Source organism: Petaurus breviceps, unplaced genomic scaffold, assembly GCF_028583685.1.
Source record: "Petaurus breviceps papuanus isolate PSGF00001 unplaced genomic scaffold, PetGlider_PUasm1.0 186, whole genome shotgun sequence".
Lineage (NCBI taxonomy): Eukaryota > Metazoa > Chordata > Mammalia > Diprotodontia > Petauridae > Petaurus > Petaurus breviceps.
The window spans coordinates 19,438,026-19,454,013 of record NW_027185798.1 but is presented as its reverse complement, the minus strand read 5'-3'; positions in this window follow the sequence as shown (position 1 = coordinate 19,454,013).

The following is a 15,988-nucleotide window of genomic DNA, read 5'->3' as shown; positions in this document are numbered from 1 at the left end:
CGGCTAGGTGGCACAGTGAATAGAGCACCAGCCCTGGAGTCAGGAGGACCTGAGTTCAAATTCAGCCTCAGACACTTAACACAAAAACTAGCCGTGTGACCTTGGGCAAGTCTCTTAACCCCAATTGCCCTCCAAAAAGCAAAAAAAAAAAAAAAAAGAGTAAAGAGCTCTATCTCCACTTCGAAACTAAAACAGATAATATAATATTAACTTCCTTTCTAAAACATTGTCAAGGAAGAGAGTCAGAGTGGGGAGGGAAAGAAAAAGGGGAAAATAAAAGGGGAGCTGTGGGGGGAGGATCCTGTTAGACTCAGAGCAACAAAGAAAAGGAGACAGAAATAGGAGGAAACAGCATCAAGAAGGGAGAGGCTATGCGCCACAAGAAAGATGTGGAAAAAGACATGCAAAGATCCATCCACATCCAAGAAAGGAAAGAGACCCAGAGAACAACAGACCAGCCTTGAGAGAGAAATGCAGGCACACACAGAAGCAAAGATATAAAAAGAGTGACCTACATCCACACCCAGAAAATGACAGGGGTAAAAATAGAGAAAGAGGAAGATGTGTGTGAGTGTGCACACAGACACACACAGATACACACACAGACACAGACAGACACACAGACACACAGACACACACATCCTAGACAGATTTTACAGAATCAGATTTAGAGTGCAAAGGGACTCTAAAGGCCCATTTAGTCTGTCCCCTTCATTTTGCAGATGAACCAGAGAGGACAAAGTGACCAGGGTCTTGTCCAGGGACACATGATTTGAACCCAAATCTTTGTATCTGCTGGATCCATCTCCCCTTGTTGAGAATGGTAGAGCCGCATTTCCTGGACCCTTCACTTGGGGGTTGTTGCTACTAAATGTGCTGCATTTTTATAACTGGGACGTGGTGGATGAGGCAGGACCTGGTGGTAGGTATCAGGGACTTGGAAGCTGGAGGCAAGGAGCTCTTGTTGCTTCTCAGAAAACTCCCAGCTGCCTCCAGACCACTCTTTGGGGAGGGGGGGTGGTGGTACAGTGGCCAGATCCCTGGATCCAGAGGTGAAGGACCTGGGTGTAACTCCAGTCTCTGCCCCCTTAATACCTGTGTGACCTTGGGCAAGTCAGTTCCCTCAACTTGCTCCTTTGTAGAAGGAGACAGTGGTTAACAAACATTTTTAAACACTTAGTTTGTGCCAGGCATTATGCTGAAATTCGGGGATGTAAAAGAGAAGGAAAAACTTTCCTCGAAGGAACTCATGCTCTGATGGAGGAGAGAACAGACAAACAGCTATGTGTAAATATAAAATCTAGACAATGTAAATGAGTGACAAGTTCTGAAGGAAGGCACTACCAAGAGACAAACATTTATTAAGCACCTACTGTGTGCCAGGAGGCCCTGAGGCTACAAAAGGAGTCCCTAGCAATCAAGAGGACTAGGAAGGGCCTCTTGAAAAAGCTGGGGTTTGGACTGAGTCTTGAAGGACACCAGGAAGGCCAAGAGATGTGACTGAGGAGGGAGGCCACCCTCTGCATGAGAGAAGGCCCAGAGACAAGAGACAGTGTCCATCTGGAGCTAGGCCAGGAGTGCTCCATCATGGAGTATGTGCAAAGGAGGAAGGCATAATAAAGGGACCATGGGGGCAGCTAGGTGGTGAAGTGAATAGAGCACCAGCCCTAGAGTCAGGAGGACCTGAGTTCAAATTCGACCTCAGACACTTAACATTTACGAGCTATGTGACCTCGGGAAAGTCACTTAACCCCAATTGCCCTGCCTTCCCCCCAAAAAGATTTAAAAAAATAGAGAGAGAAAGGGGCCATGATAGTGAAGGACTTTCAAAGCCAAACAAAGCATTTTAATGTGGATTCTATAGGTATTAGGAGCCCCTGGAGAGGATTAAGTGAGGGCCTGCGATGGTCAGTTCTAGGATTTACAAAAATCACTTAGGCAGCTTTGAGGAGGATAGATTGGAGCTGACTTGAGGCAGGAAGACCAACCAACCAGCTGCAGTGGATGAGGTAACAAGGACCTACACCAGAGGAGCAGCTGTGTGAGAAGATGGAACATACAGGAGAGGTGTGGCGATGGTAGGGCTGATAAGACATGGATATGTGGGGTGAGTGGGAGTGAGGAGTAGAGAACAGCACTGAGTGTGAGCCAGGCTGTTACACATTGTATGTCTTTTTGGACTTTTTCAATGTATCTATCTCTTGTGCTGATGCTTTTCCCTCTCTAAAAAATATTATTTGTCATTTGAAATGGGTCTTTGGGAGGGGGAGGGGAAGAGATCCTTGGGATAACCATGACAAGGTAAAGAAACAGAAAAATCTCAATTAGAAGCTTTTAAAAAAATTCGAACTTTGTCACTTGTTGCCTGTGTGACCTTAGGCAAGTCATTTCCCTGTTCTGGGTTTCCGTTTTCTTGCCCTTCTTGATACGATCCTCTGAATCAGGGGTTGTGGGAAACATAGGACACTAATGCACTGTTGGTAGAGTTGTGAATTGATCCAACCATTCTGCAGAACAATTTGGAACTATGCCAAAGGGCTATAAAACTGCATACCCTTTGATCCAGCAATACCACTACTAGGACTGTATCCTGAAGAGATTGTGTTTTTTCCTTTTATTTTTTTTTTGAGGCAATCAGAGTTAAGTGACTTGCTCAGGGTCACACAGCTAATTCCAAAGGAATTTTTAAAAAGGGGAGGGGGGAAAGAACCTATCCATTAAAAAATATTTATAGAAGCTCTTTTTGTGGTGGCAAACAGTTAGAAATTGAACGTATGCCCATTAGCTGGGGAATGGCTTAATAAGTTGTGTTATTTGATTGTAATCAAATACTATTGTGCTATAAGAAATGATGACTAGAATGCTTTCAGAAAAATGTAGAAAGACTTATATGAACTGATACAAAGTGAAGTGAGCAGAACCAAGAGAATTTTGTATACAGTAACAGCAAAATGATCAACTATAAATGACTTAATCATTATCCACAATACAATGATCCAAAACAATTCCAAAGGACTTATGATAAAATGTTTTTTTTTAATTTTTTAAAAGATTTTTTAAATTTTTTAAAGAAAAAAATGTTATCCACCTCTAGAGAAAGAACTGATGGAGTCTGAAGGCAGATCAAAACATATATGGGGTTTTTTTTGGTTTTCTTTTGCAACATGACTAATATGGAAGTATATTTTGCATGATTGTATGTACATAACTTGTATCAAATTGCTTATTGTCTTGGGGGGAGGGTAAGAATTTGGAACTCAAAATTTTAAAGATGAATGTTAAAAATAATTTTTAAATGTAATCGAGGGAAATATTATTTTTAAAAAGACCCTCTGCATTAAATCAATATACACTATGGTATTTAGTAACTTCAGTGCAAGGGTAGGAAAAATATGAGAGAATGGTGAAAAATATAAGGGAAAGCATTGTTTAGGAAGAAGAAAGAGGCTAAAGATGTGAATACACAGAAAGCACCCTTTTATAATGAATACTTTCTTAAAAAACAGCAACAAAATGGACCAAAAAAAGCCTTGTTGGGTGCTGGACCTGGTGAGCATGAAATTATATCACAAAAATTGGCATAGATTGTATTTGAACAAATAGGGAAAAAAATTGGTTATAGATGTGGCATTATCCATGAGTCATTTGTCTGTGTATAATCAGACTCATGACACATCAGAGCAAAGCTCAGGGAAAGAGTGAAGGAAAGAAAGAAATAAAGAAGGAAAGAAAGGAAAGAGAGGAAGAATAATGAGGAAAATATGACATTCATTTGAAACAACTAAAATCTGAAATGTTTGAACATGTGATTGATGAAAAAAACGAGAGATGACAGAAATTAAATTGGCACTGATTATAATAATTTATGGCTGCAGTTTTAACTATGTAAACCTGTCTGCACAACAAGAAGAGCAAGAGAATCTAGGAAGTAACTTAGTGAACAAATGTGTGTTGCCAAGAGAAGAAAGTTGAAAAGGCAACAACACTTTGAAAAATACAATTGTTTGTAAAATCTTATGGAAGGATGAGCAGTATCATCTCACAAAGCAGAGAGAAGCAGGGGAGGAGGAAAAAACCCAGTTTTTAAAGCTTGACAAGAGATCAAACTAGGCAAAGTAATCCCAGGGACATTTAAGGATGGGAAAAAACCCCAGCAAATGGAATACAAATGGAAATGATTTGCAGAGATCACAACCAATGGTCTTACTCTCCAGAACTTGGAACTACCTGCATAGACCCCCATTGTCGTAGTCTCAGGTAGGCTTACAGGGGAGGCAGAAATGCCACTAAAGAGAATATGGGTAGAAGAAGTGAGCTGGGAATAAGTGTATATACATACATTCCATGTTAAAGGCGACATAATTGTAAGATTATTGAGGGATCAGTGTATGAGGTATCAGTATGAGGGGAAGATACCAAATGTGTGGGAAAAAATCTTGGCCTTTACTAATACTAAAAATAAAAGTGACTGAGGTAAAAACATAAGCAACTCTTGGCCTGCATGCCTCCTCTCCCATCTCTATGAAATCTTTATGCTAATCACTTATGGGCCAGTTGATGGTATCTTTAGTGAAGGTATTGGTAGGGAGCAAGCAAACCTCTTTAAGTTGTAAGTTATATTCATCAATGGTCCATTTGACCTTTTCTCAGTTTACTGACAAAGGTAAAGAATATAAGGTCACATGATCCTTATTATTTGTTGATTATGAAAAAAGCAGATGATTCCCTAGAATGAAATGCTGCCATATTGGCTTTTTTTTTTTTTTTTACAAAATATGTCTCCCATCCAAACATTATCATCATTTAAGATCTCTTGAAAAATAGAACAACAGAAATAACCTTATCTGATTACCCTCAGATTGTCAGTATCAGATGACACATAAAACAGGGAGATGGAAAGATGCCTGCAAAGTGTGTTATCCCTGTGATGGTGGTGATCAGAGTAGGGTCCAAGTTCAAGAGGGTGGCAGGGCATTCTTCTTGGTAGAGCAAACCCCAGAATGTGGCAGCACTTCTTGGCAGAAATCTGGAACCACACAAAAGAACTGGGCCTCACTATCCAGGAGAAAAGACAAAGAAAATGAGAATGTCTATTACCCAGATTTACAGCATGTATTTGGAAGGAAAAACCGTAGAGGCGCCCATAAGGTTGACTATCTAGGACAGATAATACCACTGCGGTATGAATTGAGCTCAGAGCTGAACAGGAGGAGGCTAACTGGATTCTCTTAGATTAATTATTAATGTGTATTAATATCATTAATTTTAGCAGCAGCCTTATTGTTCTATTGTAATATAATGATAATTACTATATTATAATAACCATCAATAATGCATCACAATATATAATAGAATGTCATGTTGTATAACTGAAATAAAATTATAATTATCTATTGACTATTATATTAACAATATTATAATGCCATATAATACGAATATTAATTGTGATATTAATCATTATATAATTAGCAATATTATACTGCTTTCACAATTTAATATTTTTTTTGCTTTTTGGAGGGCAATTGGGGTTAAGTAACTTGCCCAAGGTCACACACCATTTTTGTGTGTGTGTGTGTTAAGTGTCTGAGGTCAGATCTGAACTCAGTTCCTCCTGACTCCAGGGCTGGCGCTCTACTCACTGTGCTGCCTAGCTGCACCTACAATTTAATTTTAATATAATAATGATAGCTAGTATTTATGTGGTACTTTATGGTTTATAAAATACTTTACGTGTATTATTTCTTTTGATCCTCACAGCAACTTTGGAGTTACTATTTATTATCCCATTTTATGGATGAAGAAACTAAGGCAGACTGACAGTAAGTGGTTTGTTCAAGGACATACAACTAGTAAGGGTCTAAACAGGATTCAGATTCAGGTCTTACTATGTCTCCCTCCAAAGCCACTTCAATGATCCCAAGTGTTCCAGGGAAATGAAGGTCAATCTGCCTAATACCCATATTTTACTGGTGTTGCTCTATGGCAGCAAGACATGGAATGCGTGGTCTTCACAAAATTCAAAACGAACCACAGAAGACCATGGAAGGTCACATGGCGGATGTGAATGGGCTTTAACACTTGACCAATGGGGAGCTTCAAGGCCGAACTGAAGTCAAGGGTGTCATTGAGGAAATGAAGGATAGGAAGAGAGGAAGGGCTGGTCACATGGTGAGCGTGAGGGATGACAGATGGACAGCTAGTGTGTACCATATGTTTTCATTGAATGGAGAACTAGAAGGTGAATGTCCAATTGAGCGGATGGATGAATTAGTGGGAGAACTTGGAAGAGCTGTCCAGAATAGACTGACCTCCATGGTAGAGACTGCTGGTGGGAGCTCCTCAATGACATGCCTATATTCATTGGAGTATTTGAGTAACCTGAGGAGGCTGGGCTAGGTATTCTCCAAAGTCCCTTGAAGCTTTAAATTAATGATGCTACAATCTGAGGAAGGAGAGAAAAGCTCCTGCAGGTGAGGAACCCGTGATCCCCCTGAAATGGTCATGCCAGGGTGGGAAGGATTCCAACAGGCAGAAGTGGGGAGGGACACCCAGGTGAGGGGAAGATGGGAGCCTAGTGGCACCGAAATGTGAAAGGGTGGGACAGGCTAACAGAACACTCAATAGCTCAGTTTGGCAAGAGAAGGAGAGTGAGAAGAGATGGCAATCACAATTACTCCCATTTGACTCATGGAGCTGGTTGGAATGCTAAGAGCTCTCCAGTTCAACGCCTTCACTTCACAGCCAAGGTGCAGAGGGAATTGTGAGTTACTGAACTGGTAAAGCCAGACCAACTGTGAGTCAAACCCACATGGCTGAACTACCCACCCAGCACCCTTCCCATTGCTAGTAAGAGTTGACACATTTACATAGAGCATTCCCATTTTCAAAATACTTTGTATTCATTAAGTCCTTTGAGCAGCATCCCAGTAAGGTAGGTACACGGGTATTTCATTTACATATGAGGAAGTTAGAGCTTGATTATAGGACTAGCAAGCGTCAAAGGTGGGGTTTTATCCAAGGATTTGAGCCTGCACTATGTTGTGGTTGATGAAAGAGCTTAGGTTCATTAAGAGGGACAGAGTATCCAGAATTAAGAGGTAACAGTCTCAATGTGCTTTGCCCTAAGTGGACCACACCTACTGTAGCGTGTTCACCTATGGGTACCACTTTCTAGAAGGGATGTTTGTAAATGGAGAGTGGAGTTTTGGAGAAGAGCTGGCCTCAAGGCCAGAATGACGTGGGTTTAAATCCTGCCTCTGGCTGTGTGACCCTGGATAAGTCCCTTAATTTGTTGGCTTCTGGACAATTAGGGCACTAAATGTCACTGATTTGCTTTGGCAGGGGGACTTTTCCCATTAGGAGTTCAACAGGTCATAGATTTAGAGTAGAAAAGAACCTGAGAAGTCATCTGGTCCCACCCCTTTGTTGTACAGAGGAGGAAACTAAGACCCAGAGAAGTGAGGGCACTTACTCAAGGTCACACACTAGTAAGTGGCAGAGCTGGAATTTGAACTCGGGTCCTTGGACTCTAGAATCAAGGTTCTTTTCTACTGTGCACTCCTGCTTCCCACACCAATGGATCAAAGATCTGTTCTCCCAAAATATTATAAACTAAGATACTCTCAGAGAGGGTGGAAGTAGGATGGTGAGGGGACAGAACTGGTTGAAGGAACCAAGGATATTTTTCCTGGAGAAGAGATGATTCAGGGGTAGGGGCTGGGGCTTGTAGCTGCCTCCAACTATTTGAACAGTTGTTTTATGTTAGAGGGATTAAACTCCTCCCATTTACTTGAATAATGACAAATCTCATTTGTATAGGGCTTTCAAAAAACCTTCCTCACAACAAACTTGTTGAGGTTTGTTATCGCCTCATTTCACAGGTAAGGAAACTAAGACTCTGAGAGGTTGTAACTTGCCTAGGATCCCTCAGGTGGCCTCTGATGTCCCCCTCTACTCTGCATCCATTACCTTTTTTTCATGTTTCAAATGCTTTATTAACTTCTGATTTACATCATTCATTTCCACCAGATTTTGAGTTACAAATTTTCTCCCCGTTTTTCCCCTACCCACTGCCCCAAAATAGCAGTCCCACAGGATATCCCCTCCTCCAATCTGCTCTCTCCCATATCTTCTCCCATACTCCCTTCAACTTTTCCAGTAGGGCATGGTGGGTCTATATGCCCCAGTGCCTATATATCTTATTTCCCAATTACATGTAAAATAGTATTAATAATAATAAATATATATACATATATATATATAATTTTAAACATTTGATTGTAAAACTTTGAATTCCAGATTCATTCCCTTCCTCCCTTGTCACCCACCCTTACTGGGAAGATAAGCAGTTCAGTATAGGTTGTACATATATAGCTAATGCAAAACATTAAAGACTGACTATATTTCCCTCCCTTCTATCCCACCACCCACTTGTTCTATTCTCTACTTTGATCCCATCCCTTTTCAAAAGTGGATGCTCCTTCTCAAACCTCAGCAAGGCCATCAAGTGATATCATGGCTGCCTTCAAGTAAGACCAGATCAGACTAAAAAGTGAAGACTCCCAAAGGCTACCATGTATCCATTTAGGATAAGACTGTCACATACACTTAAGGACTTTTTTTCCTCTCCTTTTTTCTTTTTTATAGGACATTAAAAATAAAAGACATTTAAATAAAAAAAAGTGGGTGCTCCCAACTTCCCCACCCCTCAGCCTGCCCTCCCTTCCATCATCCCCCCTCTCATCCCCTTCCCCCCTCCTCTCCTATAGGGTGAGATACCCTATTTAGTGTGTATGTCATTCCCTCCCCGAGGCTAATTCCATGAGAATAAGGTTGACCCATTCCCTTTTGCCTTCCTATTCTTCCCCTCCATTGTAACCATTTTTCCTTGCCTCTTCTATATGAAATAGTTTACCCCATTCTGTCTCTCTCCATCTCCACTCATTATATTCCTCTCTTACCTCTTAATTTCACCTTTTAAGTGTCGTCCCTTCCTATTAACTTAGTCCTGTGCCCTCTATCTATGTATACCTGTAAATATATATACACACATTCACATATGTATTCATATGCCCATATACCCTCCGAAATAGACATATATATATATATAAATATATATATATATTTATTTCTATTCCCTTCAACTATTTTCATACTGAGAAAAGTTTCATCAGTTACAATTATCATTTTTCCATGTAGGAATGTTAATAGTTCAACTTGGATAAGAGGCTTCTGATTTTTTTCCCTGTTTACCTTCTCAAGCTTTCTTGCTTCTTGTATCTGAATGTCAAATTTTCTATTCAACTCTGGTTTTTTCATCAAGAATGTTTGAAAGTTCTCTATTCCATTGAATGACTAAATATTTTCCCCTGAAACATGATACTCAGTTTTGCTGAGTAGGTGATTCTTGGTTTTAATCCCAGCTCCTCTGCCCTCTGGGGTATCATATTCTAGGCCCTTCGATCCCTCATTGTAGAAGCTGCCAGATCCTGTGTTATCCTGATTTTGTTTCCACAATATTCAAATTGTTTCTTCCTGGCTGCTTGTAATATTCTCTCCTTGATCTGGGAATTCTGGAACCTGGCTATAATATTCCTAGGAGTTTTCTTTTTGAGATCTTTTCCAGGAGGTGATTGGTGGATTCTTTCAACCTCTATTTTGCCTTCTGGTTCTAAAACATCGGGGCAATTTTCCTTGAGAACTTTCTGGAGGGTGATTTCTAGGTTCTTTCCCTGATCATGGCTTTCAGGTAGTCCAATAATTTTAAAATTATCTCTCCTGGATCTCTTTTCCAGGTCAGTGGTTTTTCCCATGAGATATTTCACATTGCCTTCTATTCTTTCATTTGTTTGGATCTGTTTAACAGCATCTTGATTTCTCTTAAAGTCACTAGCTTCCCTTTGCTCCATTTTAAATCTGAGGGAATTATTCTCCTCATTGAGCTTTTGAGCTTCTTTTTCCATCTGATAAATTTAGCTTTTTAAGGCATTCTTTTCCTCATTGCCTTTTTGAGCCTCTTTTGCCAATTGAGTTAGTCTGTTTTTTAAGGTATGATTTTCCTCAGTCAGGCTGTTGACTCTCATTTCGTAATTTTCTTGCATCGTTCTCATTTCTCTTCCCAATTTTTCCTCCACTTCTCTTATCTGCTTCTTAAGGTCCTCTATGGCCTGTAACCAGCTTGTATTTTCCTTTGAAGCTTTTGGTGCAGGAGTTCTGACTTCACTATCTTCCTCCTGTTCCATGCTTTGCTCCTTTTTGTCCCCAAAATAGGAATCTAATATTGGATTCTTCTGTTTGCTTTGTTTCCTTTGCCTGGTCATGTTGCCCCTCAGTCACTTGACACCTGGGCTTTTTGCCATAGTAGGACTTTGTCACCAGACAGGGGAGCTTTCGTCCCAAATGCCGGGGTTTTCTCAGTAGCCGGAGGTATTAGTTGAGTGCCCTCTCTGAAGCCTCCCCATGTTCTGGCAAGCTGGTCACACATCCCAGGACCTCCACCCTAGACTGCAATCCAGATCCAAGCAAGTTAAAGCAAGAGCGATTACCACTCAGACTGGTCGCTTGGTCCCCCTACACTCTTCAGGCCAGGAGCTGAAGCTGCAACATGGCACCGGATAGGTGTCTCAGGGGCTTCTCACCCTGGGGGCAAAAGCTTACACACTCCCAACTACTGGTCCTAAAGTCCACACTGCACTGACCTCTCACTTTGTCCTTCACATCTATGTGTTGGTAAATCTGGAAATGGCCACAGCTGCTGGCAATCTGGAGTCCCTCCAGCTGGGGGCTGGTCAGGCCTGCCCTGGGGCTAAAACCTCTGGCTCACATGGGCCTGGGCTCGGCTCATGTGGGCCTGGGCTTGGCTCACAGAGCGCTGTGCTGGCCGATTCCTGCCAGGCTGTCCTCAGCGGGAGGTTAGCTTCTCTGTGTCATTTTGTGGGTTCTGCAGCTCCAAAGTTTGTTCAGAGTCCCCCCTTTTTTTTAAGCAATCGGGGTTAAGTAACTTGCTCAAAGTTACACAGCCAGTTATTTCTGGGTGTGGTGCTAAGTATCTGAGCCCGGATTCAATTCCCAGGTAATCCCGACACTGGAGCTGGTGCTCTTACTCGCTGCCCTGGCAGCCCCTCAGAGTCCCCTTTTACATGGATTGGGGAAGGTGGAAGCCTGAGCTGCAAGGAGGTCCTGCTTCTGCTCTGCCATCTTGACTCTGCCCCATCCATTATCTTTTGATAAATGAAATTCTAGATAGCAAACTGCCTACAAAGTTGATGTCTTAACTGTCCTTTATGGCAGACATGAGGGGAGAGTTAACATTCTGAAGAGTCTTGCAGAAACAAAATTCAAGACCCCAAAACCAAGGAGTCCTAGAATTGAAATGGACTTGAGAGGACATTAAGAATCTAGTGCACTGAGAATTTGTACACAGCATTCAAAATTTTCCCATTTGCTATAACCAGTGGTTCCACATATAGATGGTGTGGTGCTAGCTGGTGGAGAATCTGTTTTCTTGGTGTTGATTGTCAGGCCAACATTAACACAAGTGGCACAGAAATGATCCATGCTCTGTTGTAGCTCACCCTCAGAAGCCATTTTGGTGCACAATCATCTGCAAACAAAAAGTTGTGCACCAATTATCCTCCACTTTAGTCTTGGTTTGTAGCCTTTTCAAGTTAAATAATTTACTATCGGTTGTAAATACAAGTAAGGTGGGATTTTTGTTGTTTTTCTTTCTGGAGTGCAGTTTCCCAGACTCATGCTAACTTGTAAACATCTGAAGGCTCAATCTCCTTTGAACCCTGGTAATTCACAGCTGTGCTGCATCACATAGGTTGTTGATGACTTCTGACTCTGAGCCTATATATAGTATATAAACTGGGAGGTTGGTATTTTACTTTGGGACTCACTCACGTGAAGAATGTGTCTTTGTGCTTTGGTCAGACAAGACTCTGGAGAACTGTTGTTAAGGAACCCCCCGACTTTGAGAACCTAGATGTTGAAACTTCTTGGTCTGGTGATTATGTATCTATTACCTTGTTTAGACAGTTGGAGTCCTGTCTATTGGATCTCTGTACTAATTTTTTCTCTATGTTTCTCTGCTTGTATTTTCTTCATGTACAAGGTACTGACCTTTCCCCCAAAGTCGTGAATGACTTATAAATGTTTAATTAAGGTAAGATTGATGACCCCTTTGAAGCTCTCTTTCCTTTAGAAAAGCAGATCAAAGAACCTGTGCTAGCAGACCATCCTGGGTATGCTAGGGTGCTTGCTAGGAGCTGACCTTGATACTGTTTTCACCTCCATTGAAGGCATCTAAAATCTCTGATAACATCATGCAAAGACACAGCCCTGCTTCACTCTGTTGGTGACTGAAAAGGTATGAGATTGTGATTTTTCCAGAACCCATGCAAGCATGTGGTCATGAAAATGGCGCACGATTCTGATGAACTCCTCTGGGCAACCAAATTTCACCATGATCTTCCACAAGCTCTCACAACTCTCAGTCTCAAAGTTCACTTACCTTGGCAGTATACTTTCTAGGGATGTACACGTAGATGATGAGGCTGACACAGACATTGCCAGAGCTAGCTCAGTGTTTGGGAAGCTAGAAGGAAAGCATGGGAGAGAAGAGGTATTGGGCTGCCTACCAGACTGAAGTTATTGTGTTATATATATAGAGAGCTATTGTGCTGACCTCATTGTTGTATGTCTGTGAAACCTGGACAGTCTACCTACCAGAGCCATGCCAGGAAATAGAACTGCTTCCATTTAAATCGTTGTAGGAAGATTCTGAAGATCATCTGACAAGATAAGGTACTAGAGACACTGAGGTTCTTTCTTGAGCTGAACTGCCAAACATTCAAATTCTACTGCAGAGAACTCAACTCCGATGGACTGACCACATAGCCCAAATGTCAAACATACGTTTACCTAAAAGACTATTTTACAGAGAATTTACACAAGATAAGTGCTCACACAGGGGTCAGAAGTGAAACAAGGACATGCTCAAGGTCTCTCTGGAGAACTTTAGTATCTATTGTGAGACATGGGAGATGCTGGCACAGGACCACCTAGCATGGCATCCCTGCATCAGAAAAGGCACTTTGCAGAATTGCAGTAGCACATCTCCACTCTAAATGATCAGGTGAACTCTTTGTGCCCAACCTGTGGTAGAATCTTCTGAGATTGGGTTGGACTGATCAGCCACAGTCAGACACACTGTGCCTTGACCCTGATGTTGTGATGTCATTGATCCTCTTCAAGTAAGAAGGATGAACAATAATAATGCACTGGAAACTGACAAACAATTCTGTAGCCAGGCAAGACCCACCCACAGTGCCTAGGGCCAACACTTTTTAAGGCCAGTTCAGTGGAAAGCCATTCTGGGGTAGTCAAGCAGAAGAGACCTTAGGAAGTGGACGTTGACCTTGGACAGTCGGCCCCATGGGGGAAGAGACCCCAGGACAGCACTATCCTCTGAGGGACGCCATGAGGATCCCAAGGGAGGGAGCAGGGGCCCACTCATCTGACATCTCATCCCAGCCACCCATTTGAATTGATAATTCTTTTTACTCACTAGGTGCAAAATTCAAGAGAAAAGAATAGAAGCATACTCTAGGACAAAGCTCCAGACACTCTACTCTAGTTAATTATATCTGTGTAATCTAATGCTTTAAAGCTCAAGATCTTTGTCTAATTCTTCCGGGCCATAAAACCATAAAAAAAAAACAAGGCCATAAAAAAAAGTGGTGACTATAGACAGTAAGGTGTGGTGGAAAGAACAATGGATACAGAACCAAAGAACCTAAATCAGAATCCCAGTTCTGCTATTTACTCATTGGTGCCTCTGGGCAAAACACTTGATTCTCTAGATTAGTTTCTTAATCTGGAAAATGAGGGGATCGGACTAAGCAATCTGTGAGGTCTCTCCTGACCTGAAAATCATTGCTCTCTGTCTCTTTTTTTAAACCTTTCCTAATCCATCCTTAAATCCTGGTACCTTCCCACTATTATCTCCAACTGATCTTGTATAGAGTTTATATTGTTTTTATTATATAGAGTTTATTAAACAAAGTTCTTTGCATGCTGCCTCCCCTATTAGATTGCAAACTCCTTGAGGGCAGGAACTGCCTTTTGCCTTCTCTGTATCCCTTAGGACAATGCCTGTATATTGACAAATGTATATTGACTGACTGATCTACACCTGTGATTTCATTGCTATAGGGAAGTGGTGTCAAGTGAATCCCTGGGAATATTGATTTAGAAAACCACAAACTAACATAATCCATGTTGCATTGCATTTATTTTGTTAAACATTTCCCAACTACATTTTAATCTGATTCTGGCTACACTCAGGGATCTTGCAGTCCAGAAGGCTAGGAGTTTGACACCTCTGTTGTGGAGAACTCAAAATACAAACAGTTGTACCCACTAGAGTTTTACTTTTGAGTTGCTTGGGACATTGAGAAAAGGCTTGCTCGGGGTTATATAGCTTGTGTGTGTCGGAGGTAGGATTTGAACTCAGATCTTCTTGGCTTCCCTCTCAGAGTTTTACTTTTTAAACCCAGAAACGTGGACACATGACTCCTTCCTTTATTCCTTCTTAGGTCTTGCTCCCTTTAGACTTACTTCTCTGCTCTCCCCTTTTCTCAGACCGCTATGAAGCTGCATACAATGTGAAAAGGAAGGAAAGAGAGAAGGGAGATATTTCACTAATCCAATTCTTCATAGTTGGCTACAGTGGCTCCCCCTGCATGGAATACGCTTGTCAGCCTTCTCTCCGGATACCTTCCGGATGTCCTCCCATCTCTTCCCAGTGGGATCTTGACTCCTTGAAGGTTCTCAGTCAATTACATGACTATGAAGATGGAATTCTAGAAATCAGCTGTCATACACTTTCTGTCCCTTTTTCATCTTTTCATCAGGGACATCCCCAATACATGGGCGGCTAGGTGGTGCAGTAGATAGAGTGTCAGGCATGGAGTCAGGAAGAACTGAGTTCGAATATGACCTCAGACACTTATTAGCTATAAGACTCTGAGCAAGTCACTTAGTTCTGTTTGTCTCAGTTTCCCCATCTGTAAAATGATCTGGAGAAAGAAATGGCAAGTCACTCCAGTATCTGCCAAGAAAGCCCAAATGGACTCATGGAGTGTCTGAACCCACTGAACAACATCAACCCTCAATACATGAACAGACCCATATTCGTAAAGATTTTATAGAGATGAAAAAGTGGGCATGTGGGTAAGTAACTAATGTCTTTCTGGTCACTGTTTTTTGATGATAATACTCTGCATAATCTTTTTAGAGGCAGTGAGGTAGACCTAGCTTCAAATTCTATTTCAGACACTTACTAGCTGTTTAACCACAGGCATATTACTTAGCCTTTCTGAGCCTCGGTTTCCAAAATTGTTGAATAGATAGTATAGTGGTTAGATCACTAGTATAAAATCAGTCACTCTGAAGTGACCCCACTTTTTAACCTTCTTGACTTTTGGGAGGGCCATTTGGTAGGAGAGGGCAGTGCACAGGAGGTCTAAGTATTTCCTTAGCACCAACCCCATCTTCCATAATGACCACATAGGGTCACTCATTCCATCTCTTTATTAGGATGTGTGCAGGGACGGCTAGGTGGTGCAGTGAATGGAGCACCAGCCCTGTAGTCAAGAGGACCTGAGTTCAAATCTGGCCTCAGACACTTAACACAAAAACTAGCCATATAACCTTGGGCAAGTCACTTAACCCCAATTGCCCTCCAAAAAAAAAAAAAGCAAAAAAAAAAAGAGAATGTGTGCCAATACATAGGGAAAAGCTGAGGAAGCACTAACCCCACCTCCTTATGATGATGTGATCCAATCAAAATACCTTTATCCTTATATGGAAGACACTTCCTCTGTCTATAAAAGCATGCCCAGTTTGAATCCAGGGTTAGCCCCTGCCACTGGTCCATCAACTCCTGCTCCCTGGATGTGTCCACAAAAGCCTTTTTAATTTT